At 47.0% G+C, this 13,720-nt stretch overlaps 1 long non-coding RNA gene across 2 annotated transcripts in view; it reads right to left on the bottom strand.

Annotated features, from left to right (window-relative positions):
• LOC135057603 (uncharacterized) overlaps positions 1 to 13,720 on the bottom strand; it is a 240,579-nt gene that overhangs the window by 181,903 nt on the left and 44,956 nt on the right. For both annotated transcript variants that reach the window (XR_010244235.1, XR_010244234.1), the window contains exon 2: positions 80 to 244. This is a non-coding gene — a long non-coding RNA (uncharacterized LOC135057603). The remainder of the gene's footprint in view (positions 1 to 79; positions 245 to 13,720) is intronic.

Genomic DNA, 13,720 nt, shown 5'->3' with positions numbered 1-13,720 from the left:
TGCAGTTTATTGCGCAACGTTTTGGAGAATTAATCTCCTTTTGCAAGCATAAGTGAATGCACAGTGTACAAAATCTTACCTTATACCCCTGAGGACATGTGCTCTCACAAGTCAGCATGGCCAGCTATGGGGGTGGAGATGCAGAGTTGACACCCATTGATGACATGATCCAGCTGAACCCTAGAGGTTGCCATGGCAACCGCACTGCCTTGGCCGGAGCTGGGTGTGGGAGGGTTATACATCCCTAATACAAATACAGAAAAACAATACAATACATGCAATACAGAAGATACAAGTTGGAACCAGCGGGCAATATACACATGAACAGCAAGAAGACATTGTTTCAAGAAATGTTAGTGTGAACTGCTGGAGCACAATGGGTTAAACTGGGCTCCAAGACAACAGGGTAAATAATAAAAAAGCACTGGGATGCAATAAGGTATTATGCTAGTGCTGTCTGATTTACACTGTTATAATACCAAAATAAGACATCGACCTGGTGCACCTACTTTGTGCAAAAAGGTGTTGTAATTGGTTTTGGTGACAAAAAATGCATGTGTGCTAGGTGAAAAATGTGTTGCATGACTCACTACTCAACATATAAGGCCAGGTGAATAAATTACCTATATTGGTGATGGTAGATACTAGTGATGTGCACCGGAAATTTTTCGGGTTTTGTGTTTTGGTTTTGGGTTCGGTTCCGCGGCCGTGTTTTGGGTTCGGACACGTTTTGGCAAAACCTCACCGGAAATTTTTTGTCGGATTCGGGTGTGTTTTGGATTCGGGTGTTTTTTTCAAAAAACACTAAAAAACAGCTTAAATCATAGAATTTGGGGGTCATTTTGAATCCATAGTATTATTAACCTCAATAACCATAATTTCCACTCATTTTCAGTCTATTCTGAACACCTCACACCTCACAATATTATTTTTAGTCCTAAAATTTGCACCGAGGTCGCTGGATGGCTAAGCTAAGCGACACAAGTGGCCGACACAAACACCTGGCCCATCTAGAAGTGGCACTGCAGTGTCAGACAGGATGGCACTTGAAAAAAATAGTCCCCAAACAGCACATGATGCAAAGAAAAAAAGAGGCGCAATGAGGTAGCTGTGTGACTAAGCTAAGCGACCCTAGTGGCCGACACAAACACCTGGCCCATCTAGGAGTGGCACTGCAGTGTCAGACAGGATGGCACTTGAAAAAAATAGTCCCCAAACAGCACATGATGCAAAGAAAAAAAGAGGCGCAATGAGGTAGCTGTGTGACTAAGCTAAGCGACCCTAGTGGCCGACACAAACACCTGGCCCATCTAGGAGTGGCACTGCAGTGTCAGACAGGATGGCACTTGAAAAAAATAGTCCCCAAACAGCACATGATGCAAAGAAAAAAAGAGGCGCAATGAGGTAGCTGTGTGACTAAGCTAAGCGACCCTAGTGGCCGATACAAACACCTGGCCCATCTAGGAGTGGCACTGCAGTGTCAGACAGGATGGCACTTGAAAAAAATAGTCCCCAAACAGCACATGATGCAAAGAAAAAAAGAGGCGCAATGAGGTAGCTGTGTGACTAAGCTAAGCGACCCTAGTGGCCGACACAAACACCTGGCCCATCTAGGAGTGGCACTGCAGTGTCAGACAGGATGGCACTTGAAAAAAATAGTCCCCAAACAGCACATGATGCAAAGAAAAAAAGAGGCGCAATGAGGTAGCTGTGTGACTAAGCTAAGCGACCCTAGTGGCCGACACAAACACCTGGCCCATCTAGGAGTGGCACTGCAGTGTCAGACAGGATGGCACTTGAAAAAAATAGTCCCCAAACAGCACATGATGCAAAGAAAAAAAGAGGTGCAATGAGGTAGCTGTGTGACTAAGCTAAGCGACCCTAGTGGCTGACACAAACACCTGGCCCATCTAGGAGTGGCACTGCAGTGTCAGACAGGATGGCACTTGAAAAAAAAAGTCCCCAAACAGCACATGATGCATAGAAAAAAAGAGGCGCAATGAGGTAGCTGTGTGACTAAGCTAAGCGACCCTAGTGGCCGACACAAACACCTGGCCCATCTAGGAGTGGCACTGCAGTGTCAGACAGGATGGCACTTGAAAAAAATAGTCCCCAAACAGCACATGATGCAAAGAAAAAAAGAGGCGCAATGAGGTAGCTGTGTGACTAAGCTAAGCGACCCTAGTGGCCGACACAAACACCTGGCCCATCTAGGAGTGGCACTGCAGTGTCAGACAGGATGGCACTTGAAAAAAATAGTCCCCAAACAGCACATGATGCAAAGAAAAAAAGAGGTGCAATGAGGTAGCTGTGTGACTAAGCTAAGCGACCCTAGTGGCTGACACAAACACCTGGCCCATCTAGGAGTGGCACTGCAGTGTCAGACAGGATGGCACTTGAAAAAAAAAGTCCCCAAACAGCACATGATGCAAAGAAAAAAAGAGGCGCAATGAGGTAGCTGTGTGACTAAGCTAAGCGACCCTAGTGGCCGACACAAACACCTGGCCCATCTAGGAGTGGCACTGCAGTGTCAGACAGGATGGCACTTGAAAAAAATAGTCCCCAAACAGCACATGATGCAAAGAAAAAAAGAGGCGCACCAAGGTTGCTGTGTGACTAAGCTAAGCGACACAAGTGGCCGACACAAACACCTGGCCCATCTAGGAGTGACACTGCAGTGTCAGGCAGGATGGCCCTTCAAAAAAATACTCCCCAAACAGCACACGATGCAAAGAAAAATGAAAGAAAAAAGAGGTGCAAGATGGAATTGTCCTTGGGCCCTCCCACCCACCCTTATGTTGTATAAAACAGGACATGCACACTTTAACGAACCCATCATTTCAGCGACATGGTCTGCCACCCGACTGTTACTGAAATGACTGGTTGGTTTGGGCCCCCACCAAAAAAGAAGCAATCAATCTCTCCTTGCACAAACTGGCTCTACAGAGGCAAGATGTCCACCTCATCATCATCGTCCAATTCATCACCCCTTTCACTGTGTACATCCCCCTCCTCACAGATTATTAATTCGTCCCCACTGGAATCCACCATCTCAGGTCCCCGTGTACTTTCTGGAGGCAATTGCTGCTGGTGAATGTCTCCACGGAGGAATTGATTATAATTCATTTTAATGAACATCATCTTCTCCACATTTTCTGGAAGTAACCTCGGACGCTGATTGCTGACAAGGTGAGCGGCTGCACTAAACACTCTTTCGGAGTACACACTGGAGGGAGGGAAACTTAGGTAGAATAAAGCCAGTTTCTGCAAGGGCCTCCAAATTGCCTCTTTTTCCTGCCAGTATACGTACGGACTGTCTGACGTGCCTACTTGGATGCGGTCACTCATATAATCCTCCACCATTCTTTCAATGGTGAGAGAATCATATGCAGTGACAGTAGACGACATGTCAGTAATCGTTGGCAGGTCCTTCAGTCCGGACCAGATGTCAGCACTCGCTCCAGACTGCCCTGCATCACCGCCAGCGGGTGGGCTCGGAATTCTTAGCCTTTTCCTCGCACCACCAGTTGCGGGAGAATGTGAAGGAGGAGCTGTTGACGGGTCACGTTCCGCTTGACTTGACAATTTTCTCACCAGCAGGTCTTTGAACCCCTGCAGACTTGTGTCTGCCGGAAAGAGAGATACAACGTAGGTTTTAAATCTAGGATCGAGCACGGTGGCCAAAATGTAGTGCTCTGATTTCAACAGATTGACGACCCGTGAATCCTGGTTAAGCGAATGAAGGGCTCCATCCACAAGTCCCACATGCCTAGCGGAATCGCTCTGTTTTAGCTCCTCCTTTAATGTCTCCAGCTTCTTCTGCAAAAGCCTGATGAGGGGAATGACCTGACTCAGGCTGGCAGTGTCTGAACTGACTTCACGTGTGGCAAGTTCAAAGGGTTGCAGAACCTTGCACAACGTTGAAATCATTCTCCACTGCGCTTGAGACAGGTGCATTCCACCTCCTTTGCCTATATCGTGGCCAGATGTATAGGCTTGAATGGTCTTTTGCTGCTCCTCCATCCTCTTAAGCATATAGAGGGTTGAATTCCACCTCGTTACCACCTCTTGCTTCAGATGATGGCAGGGCAGGTTCAGGTATTTTTGGTGGTGCTCCAGTCTTCTGTACGCGGTGCCTGAACGTCGAAAGTGGCCCGCAATTCTTCGGGCCACCGACAGCATCTCTTGCACGCCCCTGTCGTTTTTTTAAATAATTCTGCACCACCAAATTCAAGGTATGTGCAAAACATGGGACGTGCTGGAATTTGCCCAGATGTAATGCACGCACAATATTGCTGGCGTTGTCCGATGTCACAAATCCCCAGGAGAGTCCAATTGGGGTAAGCCATTCTGCGATGATCTTCCTCAGTTGCCGTAAGAGGTTTTCAGCTGTGTGCGTATTCTGGAAAGTGTTGATACAAAGCGTAGCCTGCCTAGGAACGAGTTGGCGTTTGCGAGATGCTGCTACTGGTGCCGCCGCTGCTGTTCTTGCAGAAGGAGGCAATACATCTACCCAGTGGGCTGTCACAGTCATATAGTCCTGAGTCTGCCCTGCTCCACATGTCTGTGGTTAAGTGGACATTGGGTACAACTGCATTTTTTAGGACACTGGTGAGTCTTTTTCTGAGGTCTGTGTACATTTTCGGTATCACCTGCCTAGAGAAATGGAACCTAGATGGTATTTGGTACCGGGGACACAGTACCTCAATCAAGTCTATAGTTGCCTCTGAATTAACGATGGATACCGGAACCACGTTTCTCACCGCCCAGGCTGCCAAGGCCTGAGTTATCTGCTTTGCAGCAGGATGACTGCTGTGATTTTTCATCTTCCTCGCAAAGGACTGTTGTACAGTCAATTGCTTACTGGAAGTAGTACAAGTGGTCTTCCGACTTCCCCTCTGGGATGACGATCGACTCCCAGCAGCAACAACAACAGCGCCAGTAGCAGTAGGCGTTACACTCAAGGATGCATCGGAGGAATCCCAGGCAGGAGAGGACTCGTCAGACTTGCCAGTGACATGGCCTGCAGGACTATTGGCTTTCCTGGGTAAGGAGGAAATTGACACTGAGGGAGTTGGTGGTGTGGTTTGCAGGAGCTTGGTTACAAGAGGAAGGGATTTACTGGTCAGTGGACTGCTTCCGCTGTCGCCCAAAGTTTTTGAACTTGTCACTGACTTATGATGAATGCGCTGCAGGTGACATATAAGGGAGGATGTTCCGAGGTGGTTAACGTCCTTACCCCTACTTATTACAGCTTGACAAAGGCAACACACGGCTTGACACCTGTTCTCCGCATTTGTGTTGAAATAATTCCACACCGAAGAGCTGATTTTTTTTTGTATTTTGACCAGGCATGTCAATGGCCATATTCCTCCCACGGACAACAGGTGTCTCCCCGGGTGCCTGACTTAAACAAACCACCTCACCATCAGAATCCTCCTTGTCAATTTCCTCCCCAGCGCCAGCAACACCCATATCCTCATCCTGGTGTACTTCAACACTGACATTTTCAATTTGACTATCAGGAACTGGACTGCGGGTGCTCCTTCCAGCACTTGCAGGGGGCGTGCAAATGGTGGAAGGCGCAAGCTCTTCCCGTCCAGTGTTGGGAAGGTCAGGCATCGCAACTGACACAATTGGACTCTCCTTGGGGATTTGTGATTTCGAAGAACGCACAGTTCTTTGCTGTGCTTTTGCCAGCTTAAGTCTTCTCTTTTTTCTAGCGAGAGGAGTGCTTCCATCCTCATGTGAAGCTGAACCACTAGCCATTAACATAGGCCAGGGCCTCAGCCGTTCCTTGCCACTCCGTGTCGTAAATGGCATATTGGCAAGTTTACGCTTCTCCTCAGAAGCTTTTAATTTTGATTTTTGAGGCATTTTACTGATCTTTTGTGTTTTGGATTTTACATGCTCTGTACTATGACATTGGGCATCGGCCTTGGCAGACGACGTTGATGGCATTTCATCGTCTCGGCCATGACTAGTGGCAGCAGCTTCAGCACGAGGTGGAAGTGGATCTTGATCTTTCCCTATTTTTTTAACCTCCACATTTTTGTTCTCCATATTTTAATGCGCACAACTAAAAGGCACCACAGGTATACAATGTAGATGGATGGATAGTATACTTTATGGATGACGAGTGACGACACAGAGGTAGGTACAGCAGTGGCCTACCGTACTGCTATATACAGTATAATGGACCTGGTGGACACTGTCAGCAGACTGCTAAACTACTAGTATAAAAAAAAAGCCACCACAGGTATACAATGTAGATGGATGGATAGTATACTTAATGGATGACGAGTGACGACACAGAGGTAGGTACAGCAGTGGCCTACCGTACTGCTATATACAGTATAATGGACCTGGTGGACACTGTCAGCAGACTGCTAAACTACTAGTATAAAAAAAAAAGCCACCACAGGTATACAATGTAGATGGATGGATAGTATACTTAATGGATGACGAGTGACAACACAGAGGTAGGTACAGCAGTGGCCTACCGTACTGCTATATACAGTATAATGGACCTGGTGGACACTGTCAGCAGACTGCTAATCTACTAGTATAAAAAAAAGCCACCACAGGTATACAATGTAGATGGATGGATAGTATACTTAATGGATGACGAGTGACGACACAGAGGTAGGTACAGCAGTGGCCTACCGTACTGCTATATACAGTATAATGGACCTGGTGGACACTGTCAGCAGACTGCTAAACTACTAGTATAAAAAAAAAGCCACCACAGGTATACAATGTAGATGGATGGATAGTATACTTTATGGATGACGAGTGACGACACAGAGGTAGGTACAGCAGTGGCCTACCATACTGCTATATACAGTATAATGGACCTGGTGGACACGGACAGCAGACTGCTAAACTACTAGTATAAAAAAAAAGCCACCACAGGTATACAATGTAGATGGATGGATAGTATACTTTATGGATGACGAGTGACGACACAGAGGTAGGTACAGCAGTGGCCTACCGTACTGCTATATACAGTATAATGGACCTGGTGGACACTGTCAGCAAACTGCTAAACTACTAGTATAAAAAAAAGCCACAGGAGTGTTTTTCAGGCAGACAAACGTATACTGGTGGTCACTGTCAGCAAAACTCTGCACTGTACTCCTGCTATAGCTGCTCCCCAGTCCCCACAATTAAGCAGTGTGAGCACTCAGCACAGATATATTATGCAGCACACTGAGCACAGATATGGTATGGAGCGTTTTTTTCAGGCAGAGAAGAGAACGGATAAAAAACTGGTGGTCACTATCAGCAAAACTCTGCACTGTACTCCTCCTAACAGCTGCTCCCCAATCCTCCCCACAATAGTAAAATAAACAAGCAAAGCAATCAGATCAACTGTCTCGTATATAAACGGAGAGGATGCCAGCCACGTCCTCTCCCTATCAATCTCAATGCACGTGTGAAAATGGCGGCGACGCGCGGCTGCTTATATAGAATCCAAATCTCGCGAGAATCCGACAGCGGGATGATGACGTTCGGGCGCGCTCGGGTTAACCAAGCGATACGGGAGAATCCGAGTATGGCTCGGACCCGTGTAAAAAGGGTGAAGTTCGGGGGGGTTCGGTTTCTCGGAAACTGAACCCGCTCATCACTAGTAGATACAATGTTGTAAGTTTAAACAAGACAATGTAATAATGTAATGCAATGTTTGCTGGATTCTAATATTGCCCTGTTGTCTTGAAGCCAACCAAACCCACTAAAATAACACAATAACAACCCCACCCTCAACCACTATAGGACAAGAATCCAGCACATGATGCCCCATACAGGCCCACTCCCAGCCTATGAGGTTTAACCCACTACACTCCTATTCTGTCATTCCGTTCTCCTTCAGCTACAGACAGCTAAACAGTACCACTGTGACATCACAATGCATTTAGCAACTTCAAAAGTACTTCTGTGACATCACAATCGTACTGTCTAGCTGCACAAAGCAGTCATTTAGATAGTACTTCTTTGACATCACAAGGAATTCAGCTGGAGGCAACTAGACAGTACCTCTATGACATCACAATGCAATCAGCTGCTGGCAGCTAGACAGTACCTCTGTGACATCACAATGCATTCAACTGCAGACAGCTAGACAGTAGCTCTGTGACATCACAATGCATTCAGCTGCTGGAAGCTGGAAAGTACCACTGTGACATCACAATGCATTAAGCTGTAGGCAGCTAGCCAGTAACACTGTGACATCACAATGCAGCTAGGTGCAGGTAGCAAGAGAGTATATCTGTGACATCACAATCACTTCAGCTGCAGGCAGCTACACAGTACCTCTGGGACATCAAAATGCATTCAGCTGCAGGCAGCTAGAAAGTATCTCTGTGTCATCACAATGCAATCAGCTGCTGGCAGCTAGACAGTACCTCTGTGATATCACAATTCATTCAGCTACAGGCATTTAAACAGTATCTCTGTCACATTATAATCAGTTCAGCTGATTATATCTGTGACATCACAATCAGTTTAGCCACAGACAGCTCAACAGTACCTCTGTGACACCACAATGCATTCAGCTGACTTCAACAGTATCACTGTGACATCACAATGTATTCAACGACTGCAACAGTACCTCTGTGACATCACAATGAATTCAGATGCTGGCAGGTAGCAAGTACCTTTGTGACATCATAATGCATTCAGCTGCAGGCAAGTAGACATTATCTCTGTGATGTCATATTGCACTCAGCTGCAGTCAGTTAGAGAGTACCTCTGTGATGTCATATTGCAATCAGCTGCAGGCAGCTTGACAGTATCTCTGTTACTTTAAAATCAGTTTGACTGCAGTCAGCTCAACAGTACCTCTGTGACATCGCAATACAATTAGCCACATCAACAGTTCCTCTGTGACATCACAATCATACTGTGTAGCTGCACGAAGAAGGCATCTAGATAGTACTTCTGTGACACCACAATGCATTTAACTTCAAGCAGCTATACAGGACCTGTTACAACTAGAGATGAGCGCCGGAAATTTTTCGGGTTTTGTGTTTTGGTTTTGGGTTCGGTTCCGCGGCCGTGTTTTGGGTTCGAACGCGTTTTGGCAAAACCTCACCGAATTTTTTTTGTCGGATTCGGGTGTGTTTTGGATTCGGGTGTTTTTTTTTTAAAAACACTAAAAAAACAGCTTAAATCATAGAATTTGGGGGTCATTTTGATCCCAAAGTATTATTAACCTCAAAAACCATCATTTACACTCATTTTCAGTCTATTCTGAATACCTCACACCTCACAATATTATTTTTAGTCCTAAAATTTGCACCTAGGTCGCTGGATGACTAAGCTGGGCGACCCTAGTGGCCGACACAAACACCGGGCCCATCTAGGAGTGGCACTGCAGTGTCACGCAGGATGTCCCTTCCAAAAAACCCTCCCCAAACAGCACATGACGCAAAGAAAAAAAGAGGCGCAATGAGGTAGCTGACTGTGTGAGTAAGATAAGCGACCCTAGTGGCCGACACAAACACCGGGCCCATCTAGGAGTGGCACTGCAGTGTCACGCAGGATGTCCCTTCCAAAAAACCCTCCCCAAACAGCACATGACGCAAAGAAAAAAAGAGGCGCAATGAGGTAGCTGACTGTGTGAGTAAGATAAGCGACCCTAGTGGCCGACACAAACACCGGGCCCATCTAGGAGTGGCACTGCAGTGTCACGCAGGATGTCCCTTCCAAAAAACCCTCCCCAAACAGCACATGACGCAAAGAAAAAAAGAGGCGCAATGAGGTAGCTGACTGTGTGAGTAAGATAAGCGACCCTAGTGGCCGACACAAACACCGGGCCCATCTAGGAGTGGCACTGCAGTGTCACGCAGGATGTCCCTTCCAAAAAACCCTCCCCAAACAGCACATGACGCAAAGAAAAATTAAAGAAAAAAGAGGTGCAAGATGGAATTGTCCTTGGGCCCTCCCACCCACCCTTATGTTGTATAAACAGGACATGCACACTTTAACCAACCCATCATTTCAGTGACAGGGTCTGCCACACGACTGTGACTGATATGACGGGTTGGTTTGGACCCCCACCAAAAAAGAAGCAATTAATCTCTCCTTGCACAAACTGGCTCTACAGAGGCAAGATGTCCACCTCATCATCATCCTCCGATATATCACCGTGTACATCCCCCTCCTCACAGATTATCAATTCGTCCCCACTGGAATCCACCATCTCAGCTCCCTGTGTACTTTGTGGAGGCAATTGCTGCTGGTCAATGTCTCCGCGGAGGAATTGATTATAATTCATTTTAATGAACATCATCTTCTCCACATTTTCTGGATGTAACCTCGTACGCCGATTGCTGACAAGGTGAGGGGCGGCACTAAACACTCTTTCGGAGTACACACTTGTGGGAGGGCAACTTAGGTAGAATAAAGCCAGTTTGTGCAAGGGCCTCCAAATTGCCTCTTTTTCCTGCCAGTATAAGTACGGACTGTGTGACGTGCCTACTTGGATGCGGTCACTCATATAATCCTCCACCATTCTTTCAATGTTGAGAGAATCATATGCAGTGACAGTAGACGACATGTCCGTAATCGTTGTCAGGTCCTTCAGTCCGGACCAGATGTCAGCATCAGCAGTCGCTCCAGACTGCCCTGCATCACCGCCAGCGGGTGGGCTCGGAATTCTGAGCCTTTTCCTCGCACCCCCAGTTGCGGGAGAATGTGAAGGAGGAGATGTTGACAGGTCGCGTTCCGCTTGACTTGACAATTTTGTCACCAGCAGGTCTTTCAACCCCAGCAGACTTGTGTCTGCCGGAAAGAGAGATCCAAGGTAGGCTTTAAATCTAGGATCGAGCACGGTGGCCAAAATGTAGTGCTCTGATTTCAACAGATTGACCACCCGTGAATCCTTGTTAAGCGAATTAAGGGCTCCATCCACAAGTCCCACATGCCTAGCGGAATCGCTCCGTGTTAGCTCCTCCTTCAATGTCTCCAGCTTCTTCTGCAAAAGCCTGATGAGGGGAATGACCTGACTCAGGCTGGCAGTGTCTGAACTGACTTCACGTGTGGCAAGTTCAAAGGGCATCAGAACCTTGCACAACGTTGAAATCATTCTCCACTGCGCTTGAGACAGGTGCATTCCACCTCCTATATCGTGCTCAATTGTATAGGCTTGAATGGCCTTTTGCTGCTCCTCCAACCTCTGAAGCATATAGAGGGTTGAATTCCACCTCGTTACCACTTCTTGCTTCAGATGATGGCAGGGCAGGTTCAGTAGTTTTTGGTGGTGCTCCAGTCTTCTGTACGTGGTGCCTGTACGCCGAAAGTGTCCCGCAATTCTTCTGGCCACCGACAGCATCTCTTGCACGCCCCTGTCGTTTTTTAAAAAATTCTGCACCACCAAATTCAAGGTATGTGCAAAACATGGGACGTGCTGGAATTTGCCCATATTTAATGCACACACAATATTGCTGGCGTTGTCCGATGCCACAAATCCACAGGAGAGTCCAATTGGGGTAAGCCATTCCGCGATGATCTTCCTCAGTTGCCGTAAGAGGTTTTCAGCTGTGTGCGTATTCTGGAAAGCGGTGATACAAAGCGTAGCCTGCCTAGGAAAGAGTTGGCGTTTGCGAGATGCTGCTACTGGTGCCGCCGCTGCTGTTCTTGCGGCGGGAGTCCATACATCTACCCAGTGGGCTGTCACAGTCATATAGTCCTGACCCTGCCCTGCTCCACTTGTCCACATGTCCGTGGTTAAGTGGACATTGGGTACAACTGCATTTTTTAGGACACTGGTGAGTCTTTTTCGGACGTCCGTGTACATTCTCGGTATCGCCTGCCTAGAGAAGTGGAACCTAGATGGTATTTGGTAACGGGGGCACACTGCCTCAATAAATTGTCTAGTTCCCTGTGAACTAACGGCGGATACCGGACGCACGTCTAACACCAACATAGTTGTCAAGGCCTCAGTTATCCGCTTTGCAGCAGGATGACTGCTGTGATATTTCATCTTCCTCGCAAAGGACTGTTGAACAGTCAATTGCTTACTGGAAGTAGTACAAGTGGGCTTACGACTTCCCCTCTGGGATGACCATCGACTCCCAGCAGCAACAACAGCAGCGCCAGCAGCAGTAGGCGTTACACGCAAGGATGCATCGGAGGAATCCCAGGCAGGAGAGGAATCGTCAGAATTGCCAGTGACATGGCCTGCAGGACTATTGGCATTCCTGGGGAAGGAGGAAATTGACACTGAGGGAGTTGGTGGGGTGGTTTGCGGGAGCTTGGTTACAAGAGGAAGGGATTTACTGGTCAGTGGACTGCTTCCGCTGTCACCCAAAGTTTTTGAACTTGTCACTGACTTATTATGAATGCGCTGCAGGTGACGTATAAGGGAGGATGTTCCGAGGTGGTTAACGTCCTTACCCCTACTTATTACAGCTTGACAAAGGCAACACACGGCTTGACACCTGTTGTCCGCATTTCTGTTGAAATACCTCCACACCGAAGAGCTGATTTTTTTGGTATTTTCACCAGGCATGTCAACGGCCATATTCCTCCCACGGACAACAGGTGTCTCCCCGGGTGCCTGACTTAAACAAACCACCTCACCATCAGAATCCTCCTGGTCAATTTCCTCCCCAGCGCCAGCAACACCCATATCCTCCTCATCCTGGTGTACTTCAACACTGACATCTTCAATCTGACTATCAGGAACTGGACTGCGGGTGCTCCTTCCAGCACTTGCAGGGGGCGTGCAAATGGTGGAAGGCGCATGCTCTTCACGTCCAGTGTTGGGAAGGTCAGGCATCGCAACCGACACAATTGGACTCTCCTTGTGGATTTTGGATTTCGAAGAACGCACAGTTCTTTGCGGTGCTACTGCTTTTGCCAGCTTGAGTCTTTTCATTTTTCTAGCGGGAGGCTGAGTGCTTCCATCCTCATGTGAAGCTGAACCACTAGCCATGAACATAGGCCAGGGCCTCAGCCGTTCCTTGCCACTCCGTGTGGTAAATGGCATATTGGCAAGTTTACGCTTCTCCTCCGACAATTTTATTTTAGGTTTTGGAGTCCTTTTTTTACTGATATTTGGTGTTTTGGATTTGACATGCTCTGTACTATGCCATTGGGCATCGGCCTTGGCAGACGACGTTGCTGGCATTTCATCGTCTCGGCCATGACTAGTGGCAGCAGCTTCAGCACGAGGTGGAAGTGGATCTTGATCTTTCCCTAATTTTGGAACCTCAACATTTTTGTTCTCCATATTTTAATAGGCACAACTAAAAGGCACCTCAGGTAAACAATGGAGATGGATGGATACTAGTACTAGCTAATAATACTAGTACTAATACTAGCTAATAATAATAGTACTAGCTAATAATACTAGCTAGATACTAGCTGCTAATATAGACTGGTTGATAATGAGATGTAGTATGTATAAAGAAGAAAGAAAAAAAAAACCACGGGTAGGTGGTATACAATTATGGATGGACTGCCGAGTGCCGACACAGAGGTAGCTACAGCCGTGAACTACCGTACTGTGTCTGCTGCTAGTATAGACTGGATGATAAATAATGATATAAAAAATATATCACTACTGCAGCCGGACAGGTATATAATATTATATAATGACGGACCTGCTGGACACTGTCTGTCAGCAGAATGAGTTTTTTGAAGAAGAAAAAACACCACACAAGTCACACGAGTCCACGATGAGTGTACTTTTTCAGGCAGACAATCAATAAAT

The sequence above is a fragment of the Pseudophryne corroboree genome, chromosome 3 (genome assembly GCF_028390025.1).
Source record: "Pseudophryne corroboree isolate aPseCor3 chromosome 3, aPseCor3.hap2, whole genome shotgun sequence".
In the NCBI taxonomy this organism is placed as follows: domain Eukaryota; kingdom Metazoa; phylum Chordata; class Amphibia; order Anura; family Myobatrachidae; genus Pseudophryne; species Pseudophryne corroboree.
Note: the sequence above shows the minus strand (reverse complement) of the source record. Positions and strands in the feature narration are given on the sequence as shown.